The sequence below is a fragment of the Somniosus microcephalus genome, chromosome 4 (assembly GCF_052327205.1).
Source record: "Somniosus microcephalus isolate GS21.2 chromosome 4, FLI_Smic_1.0, whole genome shotgun sequence".
NCBI lineage: Eukaryota > Metazoa > Chordata > Chondrichthyes > Squaliformes > Somniosidae > Somniosus > Somniosus microcephalus.
The window spans coordinates 345,590,810-345,607,326 of NC_140990.1; the positions used below are offsets into that span (position 1 = coordinate 345,590,810).

The window sequence follows — 16,517 nt, forward strand, 5'->3', positions numbered from 1 at the left end:
TCCGCCTCTCTATCTCTCTTTCCTTCTTTAAGACGCTCCTTAAAACCTACCTCTTTGACCAAGCTTTTGGTCACCTGCCCTAATTTCTCCTTATGTGGCTCGGTGTCAAATTTTTTGTCTTATAAAACTCCTGTGAAGCACCTTGGGACATTTTACTACGTTAAAGGCGCTCTATAAATACAAGGTGCTGTTGATAAATTTTCCCTTACTGAGATTATTAACCAAGAAGGGAAGGAAAACCGAGGAAGTTCCACAGTTTTGAGATTGTGAGAACGGTTCAACACCTCCAGCCTCTCAGGTAAGGCTATTTTACTCTATGGATCAGTCTCACGATAGCTTTATCAGATCAGGAATTCCCACCCACCGCATACAGCACAGCTCCATCCTACAACAAAGCAACAGCAAGGTGGAGCTGGAGGTGGCAGTGATGAGCAAATTAAAGAAAGAAAATCAGACGTCATGAGAAACATACAAAACATTGGTTTGACAACAGTTAGTCACAATATTGTACGATAGCAAAATACTGCAGATGTTGGAAATCTGAAATAACAACAGAAAATGCTGGAAAAACTCCGCAGGCCAGGCAACATCCGTGGAGAGAAAATAGAGTCAACCTTTCGGGTCAAACCCTTTGTCAAGACTGAAGGCCGGGCTGGGAGAGAACAAGAGAGAAGTGAAGAGACATTAAGAGGTATTCAAAACGAGATGAGATGGTGATCGGACTAGTGGAGACAAAAGACGGCTCTAGATTAGGTGTGAAATGTGCTGGCAGAATGGGAGACAGCTGCCATGTAGGAGAGAAAAAAAGGGGGGAAGGGCCAAAACAAAGGTGTGGATAAAAAATAAGTAAAAATATAATAGGGGCCGAGGTTATGATCTGAAATTGTTGAACTCGATAGAGAGTCCGTGATGCGCCATCAATTACTCAAAAGACTGAGGTTAAGCGAGTAACAACCAGGCTTTTATTAACTAAAGAATGAAGGTCTAGTCTCGAGTGGTCGACCCGTACAGAATACTAAGGGACTGGGAGGTAGTCACTTATATACCTGGAATAGTGGGAGGAGTCAGCCGAGGCATGTCCAGACCTGTACCTAGTGGAATACACATACACATACAGACAGGTATAACAGTGGTTTACCACATTCACCCCTTGTTTAAAAATGAGTCCGGCGGGGTGAAGTGTATTTAAAAGTTCGTGTATTGGAGTCTCTCCGGAGGTCTTGTCTGCCGCTGTGATCGACGTGGCGACGGCAGGGGTGGTGGAGCTTCCGGCGTCGCGTCCCGTGTAGGCTGGGGCACTGGAGTGTAGTCCTCGTGGGTGACGGTCCAAGGCGAGCCGGCTGCTGGGGTTGGATATCGGGTCGTGGGGGGGGGGGCGGTGGTAATGGGTAGTGGGTTACAGCGGTCCCCGAGGGTGTCGTTGGGGGGGGTGGTAATGGGTAGTGGGTTACAGCGGTCCCCGAGGGTGCAAGGTCTCGTATGGAGACTGTGTCCTCCCGCCCGTCCGGGTACGCAATGTAAGCGTACTGGGGGTTGGCGTGGAGGAGGTCGACCCTCTCGACCAGGGGGTCCGTTTTATTGGTCCTCACGTGTCTTCTCAGTAGTACCGGCCCTGGGGATGTCAGCCATGGTGGTAACGCTGTCCCCGATGTGGACTTCCTTGGGAAGACAAACATTTTCTCGTGAGGGGTGGCATTGGTGGCAGTGCAGAGCAGTGACCGAATCGAGTGGAGCGCATCGGGGAGCACCTCCTGCCAGCGGGAGGTCGGAAGGCCCCTAGACTTTAAGGCTAGTAGGGCGGCCTTCCAAACTGTTGCATTCTCTCTTTCCACCTGTCCGTTCCCCCGGGGGTTGTAACTGGTGGTCCTGCTTGTGGCTATACCCCTAGCGAGCAGGTACTGGCGGAGTTCGTCGCTCATAAACGATGAGCCCCGGTCGCTATGGATATAGCTGGGGAAACCGAACAGGGTGAAGAGGCTGTTCAGACATTTAATGACTGTGGCACTGGTCATGTCCGGGCAGGGGATAGCGAACGGGAAACGGGAGTACCCGTCAATGATGTTGAGGAAGTACACATTGCGGTCAGAGGAGGGGAGAGGCCCTTTAAAATCGACGCTCAGGCGTTCGAAAGGGCGAGTGGCTTTTATCAGGTGGGCTCTGTCTGGTCTATAAAAGTGCGGTTTGCACTCAGCGCAGACTTGGCAGTTCTTGGTCATGGTCCTGACCTCCTCAATGGAGTAAGGCAGGTTGCGGGCCTTGATGAAGTGGAAGAACCTGGTGACCCCCGGGTGGCAGAGGTCATTGTGGAGGGCCCTCAGCCTATCGATCTGCGTGCTGGCGCAGGTGCCACGCGATAGGGCATCTGGGGGTTCATTGAGCTTCCCAGGCTGGTACAAGATCTCGTAATTGTAGGTGGAAAGTTCGATTCTCCACCTCAAGATCTTGTCATTTTTGATTTTGCCCCTCTGCTTGTTGTTGAACATAAAAGCAACTGAACGCTGGTCAGTGAGCAGGGTAAATCGTTTTCCGGCCAGGTAGTGCCTCCAATGACGCACAGCCTCCACAATAGCCTGGGCCTCCTTCTCGACCGCGGAGTGTCTGGTCTCCGGGCCCTGGAGGGTTCGTGAGAAGAATGCCACAGGTCTCCCCGCCTGATTAAGGGTGGCGGCCAGAGCGAAGTCGGACGCATCGCTTTCCACCTGGAAGGGGATGGATTCGTCCACTGCATGCATGGTGGCTTTGGCAATGTCTTCCTTGATACGGTGGAAGGCCGAGCGGGCCTCTGCCATCAGGGGAAAAGAGATGGATTTGATCAGCGGATGGGCTTTGTCTGCATAGTAGGGGACCCACTGGGCGTAGTAGGAAAAAAACCCTCGGCACCTCTTCAGAGCTTTTAGGCAGTGGGGCAGTGGGAGTTCCATAAGGGGACGCATCCGGTCCGGGTCGGGACCGATGACCCCGTGTTCCACAACACAGCCAAGGATGGCGAGGCGGTCTGTGCGGAATATGCACTTCTCCTTGTTATATGTCAGGTTCAGGAGTTGGGCGGTGCTGAGGAATTTCTCGAGGTTTGCGTCATGGTCCTGCAAGTCATGGCTGCAGATGGTCACATTGTCTAGGTAAGGGAAAGTGGCCTGCAGCGCGTTTTGATCGACCATCCGGTCCATCTCCCTTTGGAAGACGGAGACCCCGTTGGTAACGCCAAAGGGAACCCTAAGGAAGTGATAGAGGCGGCCGTTTGCCTCAAAAGCAGTATACTGGCGGTCTTCGGGGCGGATGGGGAGCTGGTGGTACGCTGATTTCAGGTCAATGGTCGAAAAGACGCGGTACTGCGCGATCTGGTTGACCATGTCAGCTATGCGGGGGAGTGGGTAGGCGTCCAGCAGGGTGTAGCGGTTTATTGTTTGGCTGTAGTCGATGACCAGGCGTTGTTTCTCGCCGGTCTTAACAACCACAACCTGGGCTCGCCAGGGGCTGGAGCTGCCCTCAATAATCCCCTCCTTCAGGAGCCGCTCCACTTCGGTTTTGATGAAAACCCTGTCCCCGGCACTGTATCGCCTGCTCTTTGTGGCGATGGGCTTACAGTCGGGGGTGAGGTTAGCAAACAGTGGGGGGGGGTGGGATTCTGAGTGTGGAGAGGTTGCATCTGGTGCGCGGCGGGCAATTTGGAGGCTGCTGGCTGCGGACTGTGAGTGGGGGGAGGGGGCCACCTTACGCCATCGTAATGCTTTTGAGGTGGCACTGGAAATCCAACCCCAGTAGAACGGCAGCGCAAAGTTGGGGCAGGACCAGGAGTTTAAAATTATTGAACACAGTCCCGTCTACTACTAGTGTCACCACGCAGTAGCCGCCAATGTCCGCTGACTGGGACTCGGCGGCCATAGAAATCCGCTGGTGCGCAGGCAGGACTGGGAGAGAGCAACGCCGCACCATGTCGGGGTGGATGAAGCTCTCTGTGCTCCCGGAGTCAAAAAGGCAGTTTATTGCATGGCCGTTTACCTTAATGTCCATTTTGGACCGAGCTAGTTGGTGCGGTCTCGTTTGGTCCAGCGTAAGGGTCGGTGTGTCGCTGCGGGTATCAGATGGGGGGGGGGGGTTGGCGGCCTGCTGCGTCCCGGCTGGTGTCCAAGATGGCGGCGTCCATGATTCCCATGTGGCTGGAGTCGTCCAAGATGGCTGCTGCTGCGGTGGTTCGCACATGGCTGGGGAGGCCCAAGATGGCGGCCCGCACGGCCCACACGCGGCGCTGTTGGGGGCCCAAGATGGCGGCTCGCACGGCCCACACGCGGCGCTGCTGGCGTTCGGGGTGGCTTTGGCCTTGCAGACGCTAGCGTAGTGTCCCTTTTTCCCGCAGCCCGAGCAGGTCGAATTCTTCGCCGGGCAGCGCGCTCTGGGGTGTTTGGCCTGGCCACAGAAGTAGCATTTCTGGCCTTGGGATACTGCTGTCTGGCTTTGGGACACTGCTGCGGTGGTTGGGCCGTTGTTGGGCTGTGGCTGGGGTGGCACGGTGCTATGGGGCTGTCCTACCGTGTCCCAGGTTGTCGTTCCCTGCGACGTCCACGGTGCAGAGGAGTAGACATCCATGCCCCGGTAGGCTGCGTCCAGCGTTAGTGCAATTTCGGAGGCTTTGTCGAGGGTGAGGTCACTCTGCTCCAGCAGTCGCTGTCGGGTGTAGTTGGACCTGTGGCCCGCTACGAAGGCATCCCGGATCAGTTCCTCCATGTACTTAGTGGGCGTTACCGCCTTACACCCACAGGCCCGGCCAAGCACGGACAGTGCTTGGAGGTATTCCTCAGTCGATTCCCCAGGTTGTTGCTTGCGACTCCCCAGGAGGTGCCTGGCGTAAACTTCGTTCACAGGGCGCGTGTACTGGGTCTTGAGGAGCTGGAGGGCGGCTGTGTACGAGGTCGCGTCCCGGATGACTGAGTACACTCGGTGGTTCACCTTAGAGATCAGGACAGACAGTTTGTTCGCATCCGTTACGACCGCAGTAGAGGCAGTCAGGAATGCCTCGAAGCACATGAGCCAGTGAGCAAACTTGGTGGAAGCGTCCGCTTCCCGACTGTCCAGGTCCAGGCATGCTGGTGTGAGGATCTTCTCCATTATAAAAAATTTAGTTAATAAAATTGATGCGCCATCAATTACTCAAAAGACTGAGGTTAAGCGAGTAACAACCAGGCTTTTATTAACTAAAGAATGAAGGTCTAGTCTCGAGTGGTCGACCCGTACAGAATACTAAGGGACTGTGAGGTAGTCACTTATATACCTGGAATAGTGGGAGGAGTCAGCCGAGGCATGTCCAGACCTGTACCTAGTGGAATACACATACACATACAGACAGGTATAACAGTGGTTTACCACAGTCCAGAAGGCTGTAAAGTGCCTAATTGGAAGATGAGGTGCTGTTCCTCGAGTTTACGCTGAGCTTCCATGGAACAATGCAAGAGGCCGAGTACAGTGAGGTCTGACTGGGAATGGGGCGGTGAATTAAAATGACAGGTGACCGGAAGCTCGGGGACATCCTTACGGACTGAACGGAGGTGTTCCGCAAAGCGGTCACCCAATCTGCGTTTGGTCTCCCCACAATACTGTGCTCAATTCTGGGTATCTCATTATAGAAAGGATATTAAACCCATAGAGAGCACACAGCATAAATTCACCAGGATGATGCCAAGTTTGGGAAACTACAGTTCTGAGGAGAGACTAAAGATACGGGAACTATTTCCACGGTATCAGACAAAGGTAAGAGATTTAACAGAGGTTTCTTTAAATGATGAAGAGCTTTGATATAGTGAAAGGGGAAAGACTATTTCCTCTGGTCGGGCAGTGAGTGACAATTTACGTGTGTTACTGAGAGTGAGGAGAGAGGTTAGAGTTTAGAAGAATGAGAGGGGATCTCATTGAAACTTATAAAATTCTGACAGGACTAGAGAGACTAGATGCAGGAAGGATGTTCCCAATGGCGGGGGTAGTCCAGAACCAGGGGTCACAGTCTAAGGATAAGGGGTAAGCCATTTAGGACTGAGATGAGGAGGAATTTCTTCACCCAGAGAGTGGTGAACCTGTGGAATTCTCTACCACTGAAGACAGTTGAGGCCAATTCATTAAATATATTCAAGAAGGAGTTAGATATATTTCTTAAGGCTAAAGGGATCAAGGGATATGGGGAGAAAGCAGGGACAGGGTACTGAATTTTTTGCTATTATACTGAATTTGGATGATCAGCCATGATCTCATTAAATGATGGAACAGGCTCGAGGGGCCGAATGGTCTACTCCTGCTCCTATCTTCTATGTTTCTATGAACGTTGTTGGAGTATGGAATGCTTTGCCACAGTGAGTGTTTGAGGCAGAACCATTACATCTTTTAGGGGAAAGTAGATAAATATCTGAAGCAGAGGAAGGTACAGCAATATGGAAAGAGAGTGGGGCAGTGGGAGTAGTTTTGAATTATTCTATTAAAGATCCAGTAGATAGATGGGCAGAATGGCCTCCTTCTGTGCTATAAACTTCTACTGTTCTATGAACTAGAGAATCATAAGAAGTTCCAGCACAGATACAAACCATTCAGCCCTTCAAGTCAGTGCTGGTGTTTCTCTCCACGTGAACCACCTGGTCTAATCCCTCCCTATACAGGGCATTAGTGAGACCACATCTGGAGTATTGTGTACAGTTTTGTTCTCCTTACCTAAGGAAGGATATACTTGCCATAGAGGGAGTGCAGCGAAGGTTCACCAGACTGATTCCTGTGATGGGAGGGATTGTCCTATGAGGAGAGATTGAGAAGACTTGGCCTGTATTCTCTAGAGTTTAGAAGAATGAGAGGTGATCTCATTGAAACATATAAAATTCTTAAGGGGCTTGACAGGGTAAATGCTGGGAATATGTTTCCCCTGGCTGGGGAGTCTAGAACCAGGGGTCACAGTCTCAGAATAAGGGGTCGGATGAGGAGAAATTTCTTCACACAGAGGGTGGTGAATCTTTGGAATTCTCCACCCCAGAGGGCTATGGAGGCTCAGTCATTGGGTATATTCAAGGCTGAGATCGATAGATTTTTGGGAACAAAGGGAATCGAGGGATATGGGAATAGTGCAGGAAAGTGGAGTTGAGGTAGAAGATCAGCCAGGATCTTATTGAATGGCGGAGCAGGCTCGAGGAGCCAAATGGCCGACTCCTGGTCCTATTTCTTATGTTCTTGCTCGCTTCCCATACCCTTTAATATTCCTCTTTCTCAGACAACTACCTAATTCCCTTTTAAAAGAATTTACGGACTCCATTCAGCAATGGTTTGTGGCACAAAATTCCACATTTTAACCTCCCTCTGTAAAGGCATTTCTTCTAACCCCCTTTAACTACTTTTGTGATTATTGTAAATCTGTGCCTCCTTCAGCCCTACTTTGGTATAAAATATAATCCGTTAAACAGTAAAAAATAATAATGTTCACCCATCTGGGCACCGCATTTAGGAAGGATGTGAAGGCCTTAGAGAGGGTGCAGAAAAGATTTACAAGAATGGTTCCAGGGATGAGGGACTTCAGTTACCTGCATAGACTGGAAAAGCTGGGGTTATTCTCCTTAGAGCAGATTTGATAGAGGTGTTCAAATCATGAGGGGTCTGGACAGAGCAGATAGAGAGAAACTGTTCCCATTGGCGAAAGGGTCGAGAACCAGAGGACACAGATTGGCAGAAGAATCAAAGGCGGCATGAGGAAAAACTTTTTACTTAGTGAGTGGTTATGATCTGGAATGCACTGCCTGAAAGGGTGGTGGAGGCAGATTCAATCGCGGCTTTCAAAAGGGAATTGGATAAGTACCTGAAGGAAAAGAATTTGCAGCGCTTTGGGGAAAGGGCGGTGTAAAGTATGCGCATATACTTGATACAAAAAGGAAGAGACAGCTTGGAAGGGTTTAACTTAGGTCTTTACTTCATACCCACAGGCGGGAACTGAGGGGAGATCAGTACCCGCAGTACTATTTATACCCCTATGGCCAGGAGTGGTACTACGGTATCACTACGCCCTACAAAGTAGTGCTGCCCTGGCCATAGGGTTAAAGTAGCATACATATTACATACACAACATTCCTCCCCTTTTAATTAAAACGTACCCGTGCAATTAAGTCAACAGATGCACCATAACTAGGGCTAATAACATTTGGTAACACAACATACATAACATATTTACATCAGAGTTGTCTACCTATATATATATAAAAAGAAACATGTTATAGATTCAGTCTCTGAGGAGGCCTCCTGTCTCGACTAGGATAACGTCTTTCTCTAGTCGGTCTCGGTGTAGGCGGCGGTACTTCCGTCACCACTTCATCGCTGGAGTCGTCGGTGTCTGATGGCACATCCTGTGCCGTGGAGCTCACTGGAGTGCTGAACTCTTCGCCATCCTGAGACTTCTGTAGCGACGAGCTGGGCCGTGATTCCGCTGGAACAATGTGCTGAGACGTTTGAGGTAGTGAATCAGTTGGGTTTCTGGACTCCACAAGTTGATCAGCATGTCGTCTGATTATGCCGTCCCCTGTCTCCACTGTGTACATCAAAGGTCCCTGGCGGGCCTTTATCGTGCCAGACCGCCACTTTTCATTTCTATAATCACGGGCCAACACTTGCTGCCCCACCTCGAAGCTCCGTGTCTGTCTGTCAGGAGCCCTACGAAATACTCGGTTTTCCACATCTCTCCGGATGTTTGGTCTGAGCAATTCGAGGCGAGACCTTAACCTTCTATTAAAGAACATGACGGCGGGGGCCTGGTTGGTCACCGTATGTGCAGCATTACGGTACGCGAATAGGAAATTGTCCACCTTGTGTTGTAGTGGCAACCTTTCCTCCCCCATCGCCTTGATGGCCTTTTTAAAAGTCTGTACAAAGCGCTCTGCCAGCCCATTTGTAGACGGATGATATGGTGCGGACGTATAATGTCGCACTCCATTCCTTTTTAGGAATGCTTGAAATTCTTCTGCCACAAATTGTGGCCCATTGTCCGAACAGACTTGCTCGGGCACCCCATTTCGGGCAAAAATGGCCCTTAAGGCTGCGACCGTCTTTTCGGCTGTCGTTGATGACATCTTTATGACCTCCGGCCATTTTGAGTGGGCGTCCACTACAATAAGGAACATCGCATCCATGAAGGGCCCAGCGAAGTCCACGTGGATCCTTTGCCACGGCGTTGAGGGCCACTCCCACGGATGTAGTGGGGCTTGGGGTGGTACGTTCTGTACCATCTGGCACCCTTGGCATGCTTTTGCTACTTCCTCGATGTCCCTGTCAATGCCGGGCCACCAGACGTAGGCTCTGGCGAGGCTTTTCATTTTGACACCCCCCAGATGACCTTCGTGTAAGTCCCGCAACACTTTATGTTGTAATTTTTGAGGGACCACCACCCTGGCTCCGCACATCAATGTGCCCCGGCATACGGACAACTGGTCCTTCCTTGCCGAAAACGCCGGCAATGATGCGTCACCCTGCGCCGGCCAGCCTTTCACGGTCAATTCGTAAACCCTTGCCAGTGTCGGGTCATTCTGTGTTTCCCGCTCGATACATTGGCTGGTGATGGGCAAGTGTTCCATAACCGCCGTATGATATATTTCCACGGGGTCCTGTACTATCTCTTCGATCTCTGCAGGCAATGGTAGCCGCGACAGGCCATCCGCATTGCCATGCTGTTTGGTACCCTTATATTCGATAAGGTACTGGTGTGCTCCTAAGAACAGTGACCATCTCTGTAGCCTTTGGGCCGTCATCAGGGGCACCCCTTTTGTTGGATTAAATATGGACACCAACGGTTGATGATCCGTCAGTAGTGTGAAACGTTGTCCATGTAGATAGTGGTGGAATTTTTTTACACCCCACACCAGACTGAGGGCCTCCCTGTCGATTTGCGCATAGTTTCTTTCGGCTGTAGTTAACGACCTTGAGGCAAATGCTATTGGCCTCTCCGTCCCATTGGGAAATTTGTGTGACAACACTGCCCCTATACCATACGGGGAGGCGTCACATGCCAACCTCATTGGCATTTTTGGGTCAAAGTGTGCGAGCACTTCCTTTGATGTAATGAGTTGTTTACCCTTTTTAAAAGCAGCCTCACACGCTTCGTCCCAATTCCAGGAGACTCCCTTTTGCAGCAATGAATTTAGTGGATGTAAAATGGACGATAAGTTCGGGAGGAACTTATGGTAATAGTTTATAAGGCCTAAGAATGATCGTAACTGAGATACATTCTCAGGGGGCGGGGCCTTCACTACTGCCTCGATCTTTTCCGGGGACTTATGCAGGCCTTCCTTATCTATAATGTGACCACAGTATGAGATACGTTCCTGGAAAAACTCACATTTCTGCTTGTTCGCCCTGAGTCCGTATTGTTGCAACCGCAGAAGTACTCGCTCCAGGTTAGCGAGGTGGTCGTTATCCGTTTGTCCTGTCACCAGGATGTCATCCAGGTAGCACTGCGTTCCTGGAATGCCCTGTAGGACCTGTTCCATGGTCCTCTGCCATATGGCTGGGGCGGACGCCACACCAAATACCAGGCGATTGTACTGGTACAATCCCTTGTGGGTGTTAATCGTTAGGAGCTTTTTCGAGTCCTGCTCCACCTCCATCTGTAAATAAGCTTGACAAAGGTCAATCTTCGTAAAGTGTCTACCCCCAGCTAACGATGCGAATATGTCCTCTATCCGCGGCAGCGGATACTGTACCGTGTGCAGGACTGGGTTAATAGTTATTTTAAAATCCCCGCAAATGCGAACCTTCTTTGGTTCCCCCGGCGTGTTATTTGCAGATTTCTTTATAACTGGGACGATGGGCGTGGCCCACTCGCTCCACTCAATCTTTGTAAGGACACCTGCACTCTCTAAGGCATCCAGTTCTGCTTCCACAGCTGGCCGGATGGCGTAAGGCACCGGTCTGGCCTTACAAAACTTGGGGTTTGCGTCTTGAGCAATAGTTATTTTTGCTCTAATGTCCTTTAAGGTCCCCAGCCCTTGTTGGAACACCTCTGGCGTTTTTGCCAATATTTTCGACAGCCTGCTTGTAATGGTTGTATCATCCTTGGTGGTCTCTACTTTTAACTCGTGTATCGACTTCCAGTCGAAATGGATTTTTCTTATCCATTCCCTACCCAAAAGTGGTGGTCCGCCGTTTGGTAGGACGTATAAATAAAGTCCTGGCACTTTTCTGCCATTGTATTTAACTGTTACTTGCATTTTTCCCTTCGGGTAAACTTTTTGTCCCGTATATGTTTTTAATTTGATTTCGGTATCCTTTAAGGGAATGCGTTTGAACAGCCTGTTATAATCTTGTTCATTAATTACTGATAGGGCTGAACCCGTGTCCAGCTCCATATTAACTTCGACGCCTGCTACCTTCATTTTAACCCACATTGTGCTGTGGTCCTCCGTTTTGTCTACACCATATAACTTGAGACATCCCAGACCTTTAGGCTCTGCTTTTGTGCCTTCCTGTGACTCGTCTGAGCTACTGTCAGATATCTTATGTATTTTTGTCCTTGCCTTGGTACTGCTCGGATTGCCCCCACTATTGGGTTTCGTACCCGACCGACAAACTTTCGCTATATGCCCCTTTTTCCCACACTGCCGGCATATTTTATCACAAAACCAACAATTACTTTGGTCGTGGGTGGTTTTGCCACAACGGTAGCATTTACCTTTGTGAAATGTCACCTCATGGGTGTCATAGCCGGTTGTATTTTGTCGTATTTGGGCAGCACCCTGTGCTGCTGCTTCATGTGCCAATGCTATTTCTATCGCCTGATCTAGGCTGAGCTGTTTCTTGGCCAGCAACCGTTTTCGTGTACTCTCATTTAACATGCCACAGACAAATCTGTCTCTGATCGCTTCCGCCAAAAAGGCTCCAAACTGGCAATGTTTGGACAACCGTCTGAGCTCAGCCAAATAGGCTGCCTGCGACTCATCATTCCTTTGGTCGCGTCTGTAAAAGCGGTACCTTTCCGCTATAAATGGTGGCTTAGGGTTTAAATGTTCCTTTAACGTATCAACAATTTGGGCATACGTTTTGTCTGCTGGCTTTTCTGGAGTAAGAAGATTCCTCAGCAGACCGTATGTTTTTGCCCCCATAGAATTTAATAAGGTTGCTGCCTTTTCGTCATCTTTCACCTTGTTTACTATGCAATAAAGCTCATGCCTTTCTACATATGCGTCGCATTCTTCTATGTCGGCAACAAATTCTGACAACCGAGCTTCTTTAGCCATTTTTAAAAGTACTGAAGAGGTTTCCCCGCCTTTTTCCACTAGATGGCGCTGTTATTTTTTTTTCTAAGAGAAAAACTTTCCCCCTTTTGTCCACTAGATGGCGCTGTTCATTTTAAACTGCTGAAGAGAAAAACTTTCCCCTTTGTCCACTAGATGGCGCTTTTCCCGCCTTTTCTCCCTCTGCTGTCAACGACGTCTCTCCAGGTTCGTTATTTTTTTTTTTTGCAGCTCCCGTTATTGCCACCGCCGCTATTACAACGACCTTCCCCTCTCGTGGCCCGCTAGTCCTCGTGGCTCCGTTTGTTCCCCAGATCGCCTGCCCGTTCTGGCCCTTGCAGCTCGCGTTCCCCGGGAAGGATTGCAGTTTACCTGACCCTGGGTGGACTTTTGCCCCGTGGCTGGAACGCCCGTTCAGCCTCTTCTCTCAGCTGCCGCAGCCTTCGCTGGAACCTCTCTCTCTCGCTCCGTTGCTGCCGCTCCTCCTGAACTGGGCGGCCTCCTTCGGTCGACGCTGGACTCTGCAGGCTGGTAAGAAGCTTCTCTCCCCGTACTGCTACCGATCCTTTGTTGCACCTTGTACTGGTGAGTTCGAACGTTCCTAGTCGCCAGTGTAAAATATGCGCATATACTTGATACAAAAAGGAAGAGACAGCTTGGAAGGGTTTAACTTAGCTCTTTACTTCATACCCACAGGCGGGAACTGAGGGGAGATCAGTACCCGCAGTACTATTTATACCCCTATGGCCAGGAGTGGTACTACGGTATCACTACGCCCTACAAAGTAGTGCTGCCCTGGCCATAGGGTTAAAGTAGCATACATATTACATACACAACAGGCGGGGGAGTGGGACTAGCTGAATGCTCTTGCAGAGAGCCGGCATGGGCTCGACAGGCCGAATGGCCTCCTTCTGTGCAGTACCCATTCTATGATTCTATCTACAGCACTGATTACAGGTAGCACTTTACAGGGCAGTGTGTAGCGAGTGGACACTTCGCAGCATTGAGCCCCGCGGTGACGGCCTCATGGCTGAATATCCTGTTGACACTCATTGACTAGACTCACATATGAGTAATGGTCAGCTCGACGAGGTCACGGAGGTCGCCAATGCCCGCAGAACCAGACCCAACACTGTCAGTGGGAGGGAAGGAAATTGGATATATTTTTTAAAACCCTGTCTCACTTACGCTGCCATGTAGTCCTGCTCTGCACTGTCTGTAAGTGATTTGCTCAGTAATGCTGCATCTGGCAGTGAGAGATGGTCCACAGAATTCCAGTGTGGGAGATCCCGCAGTAGGAAGTAGCGCCACAACAGTGGGTCACGTACCGTGGCATTCCAATAACGATTAACGCTCCCCAGTCGGCACAGATCCCGTGGGGACAGCAAGGCCATGATGTGCAGTTGCACCTCGACCTAGAACAACACGACAGAGATTTCAACCTGTCAGATCCCTGGGTTATAAACTTCAACAGTTGAGGGGAGGGAGAGAGTAGCAGTTTTGTTTGGATCCCCGAAGAAAAGCTCAGGAATGAAGAATTGATTTTGGTCACGTGGTTGGAAATGCAGGCTATTAGTTGAGACGTCAAAGTACCAAAGGAAGGCTGCAGTTGGAGCTCAAGACACACACTTCTAGTTCACTTCAGACAGACTAGATGCAGGGAGGATGTTCCCGATGGCGGGGGAGTCCAGAACCAGGGGTCACAGTCTAAGGATAAGGGGTGAGCCATTTAGGACAGAGATGAGGAGGAATTTCTTCACCCAGAGAGTGGTGAACCTGTGGAATTCTCTACCACAGAAGGCAGTAGAGACCAATTCATTAAATATATTCAAGAAGGAGTTAGATATATTTCTTAAGGCTAAAGGGATCAAGGGATATGGGGAGAAGGCAGGGACAGGGTACTGAATTTGGATGATCAGCCATGATCTCATTGAATGGCGGAGCAGGCTCGAGGGGCCGAATGGCCTACTCCTGCTCCTATCTTCTATGTTTCTATGCTTCACAAGCTCACGCATTTTCCTATATGATTATGTTGCTGGGGTTTAAATACTGTCCTTTCCCCTCTGGGACACAGTTTGAATCTAACCCACACTAATGCAATGAGAGTCTCCCCTTTCTGCTGGCTGTAAGGGTTCTATGTAAAATGAGTTTCTCCATTTTGACCCAGTTTTTAGTGGCGATGGACCCACAGCACAAAATTGGCACTAATTTGACACTAAATGGTCATTCTCAGGAATGCCACAGGAGTACAGAAATAGGAGGGATCAGACAGCGGAGAAATAAAATCAGACTAAGGGGGTTTGGAATGCATGTGTGTAAATGCAGAATGTGGCAGATAACATAGAAACATAGAAACATAGAAGATAGGAGCAGGAGTAGGCCATTCGGCCCCTCGAGCCAGCTCCACCATTCAATGAGATCATGGCTGATCATCCAAATTCAGTACCCTGTCCCTGCCTTCTCCCCATATCCCTTGATCCCCTTAGCCTTAAGAAATATATCCAACTCCTTCTTGAATATATTTAATGAACTGGCCTCCACCGCCCTCTGTGGCAGAGAATTCCACAGGTTCACCACTCTCTGGGTGAAGAAATTCCTCCTCATCTCAGTCCTAAATGGCTTACCCCTTATCCTTAGACTATGACCCCTAGTTCTGGACTCCCCGGCCATCGGGAACATCCTTCCAGCATCTAGTCTGTCCAGGCCTGACAGAATTTTATAGGTTTCGATGAGATCCCCTCTCAATCTTCTAAACTCCAGTGAGTACAAGCCCAATCGACACAATCTCTCCTCATACGTCATTCCTGCTGCACTCCTTCCATGGCAAGAACATCCTTCCTCAGATAAGGCGACCAAAACTGCACACAATACTCAAGGTGCGGTCTCACCAAGGCCCTGTACAACTGCAGCAAGACATCCCTGTTCCTGTACTCGAAACCTCTTGATACGAAGGCCAACATACCATTTGCCTTCTTAACCACCTGCTGCACCTGCATGCTTACCTTCAGCGACTGGTGCAGAAGAACACCCAGGTCTCTTTGCACTTCCCCTTCTCCCAATCTATTGCCATTCAAATAATAATCTGCCTTCCTGTTTTTGCCACCAAAGTGGATAACCTCACATTTATCCATATTATAGTGCATTTGCCATGTTTCTGCCCAATCACCCAACCTGTCCAAATCGTACTGGAGTTTCACGACATCCTCCTCGCAGCTTACCCTCCCACCCAGCTTTGTGTCATCTGCAAATTTGGAGATACTACATCCAATTCCCTCGTCCAGATCATTAATATATATTGTGAACAGCTGGGGTCCTAGGACCGATCCTTGCAGTACCCCACTAGTCACTGCCTGCCACTCGGAAAACGACCCGTTTATTCCAACTCTTTGCTTTCTATCGGCCAATCAGTTCTCTATCCAAGTCAATACCTTGCCCCCAATCCCATGTGCCTTAATTTTGCAAGCTAATCTCTTATGCGGGACCTTATCGAAAGCCTTCTGAAAGTCCAAATACACCACATCCACTGGTTCTCCCTTATCTATTCTACCAGTTACATCCTCAAAAAATTCCAGTAGATTAGTCAAGCACGATTTACCCTTTGTAAATCCATGTTGACTTTGTCCGATCCCGTCACTGCTCTCCAAGTGCTCTGCTATTACATCTTTTATAATGGACTCTAGCATTTTCCCCACTACCAATGTCAGGCTTACCGGTCTATAATTCCCCGCTTTTTCTCTACCACCTTTTTTGAATAGTGGGGTAACATTAGCTACCCTCCAATCCATGGGTACTGTTTCAGAGTCTATCGAGGTCTGGAAGATGACCAGCAATGCATTGGTAATCTGCAGGCACAAGTTGCCACATGGGAATATGCTAAAGTGGCATTAACAGAGACCTGGCTCAAACAAGGGGAGGAATGGGAACTTAACATTCCTAGCGACACTGTATTCAGGAGAAATAGGGAAGGACAAAAAAAGGAGAGAGGGTGGCAGTATTGATCAAAGAAACTGTTACAGCCCTGGAAAAAGATAATATTGACCCGGATTTTGCTGTAGAAATAACTGCTATTAAGGAGTAAATTGGACAGCAACTTCCAACATGCGCAACTAAATGTGGAAATCAGGAGGTTTCTGCCCGAGTTGCCTTACTCCTCCAGAAGCTTCGATACACCAGTATCTCCCCAGAGACTCGCCATTCAAACACATAGAAGCCCGTGAAGTTGTGGTACTTATGTGATAGATACCCACAAAACATGCCAGAAAAGGTTAGGATTTGTCCATTCCAGTG

The 16,517-nt window shown here is 49.5% G+C and overlaps 1 pseudogene; it reads right to left on the minus strand.

The window, feature by feature from the left end:
• The window catches only part of LOC147120741 (F-box only protein 4-like), a 109,029-nt pseudogene that overhangs the window by 48,940 nt on the left and 43,572 nt on the right, over positions 1-16,517 (minus strand).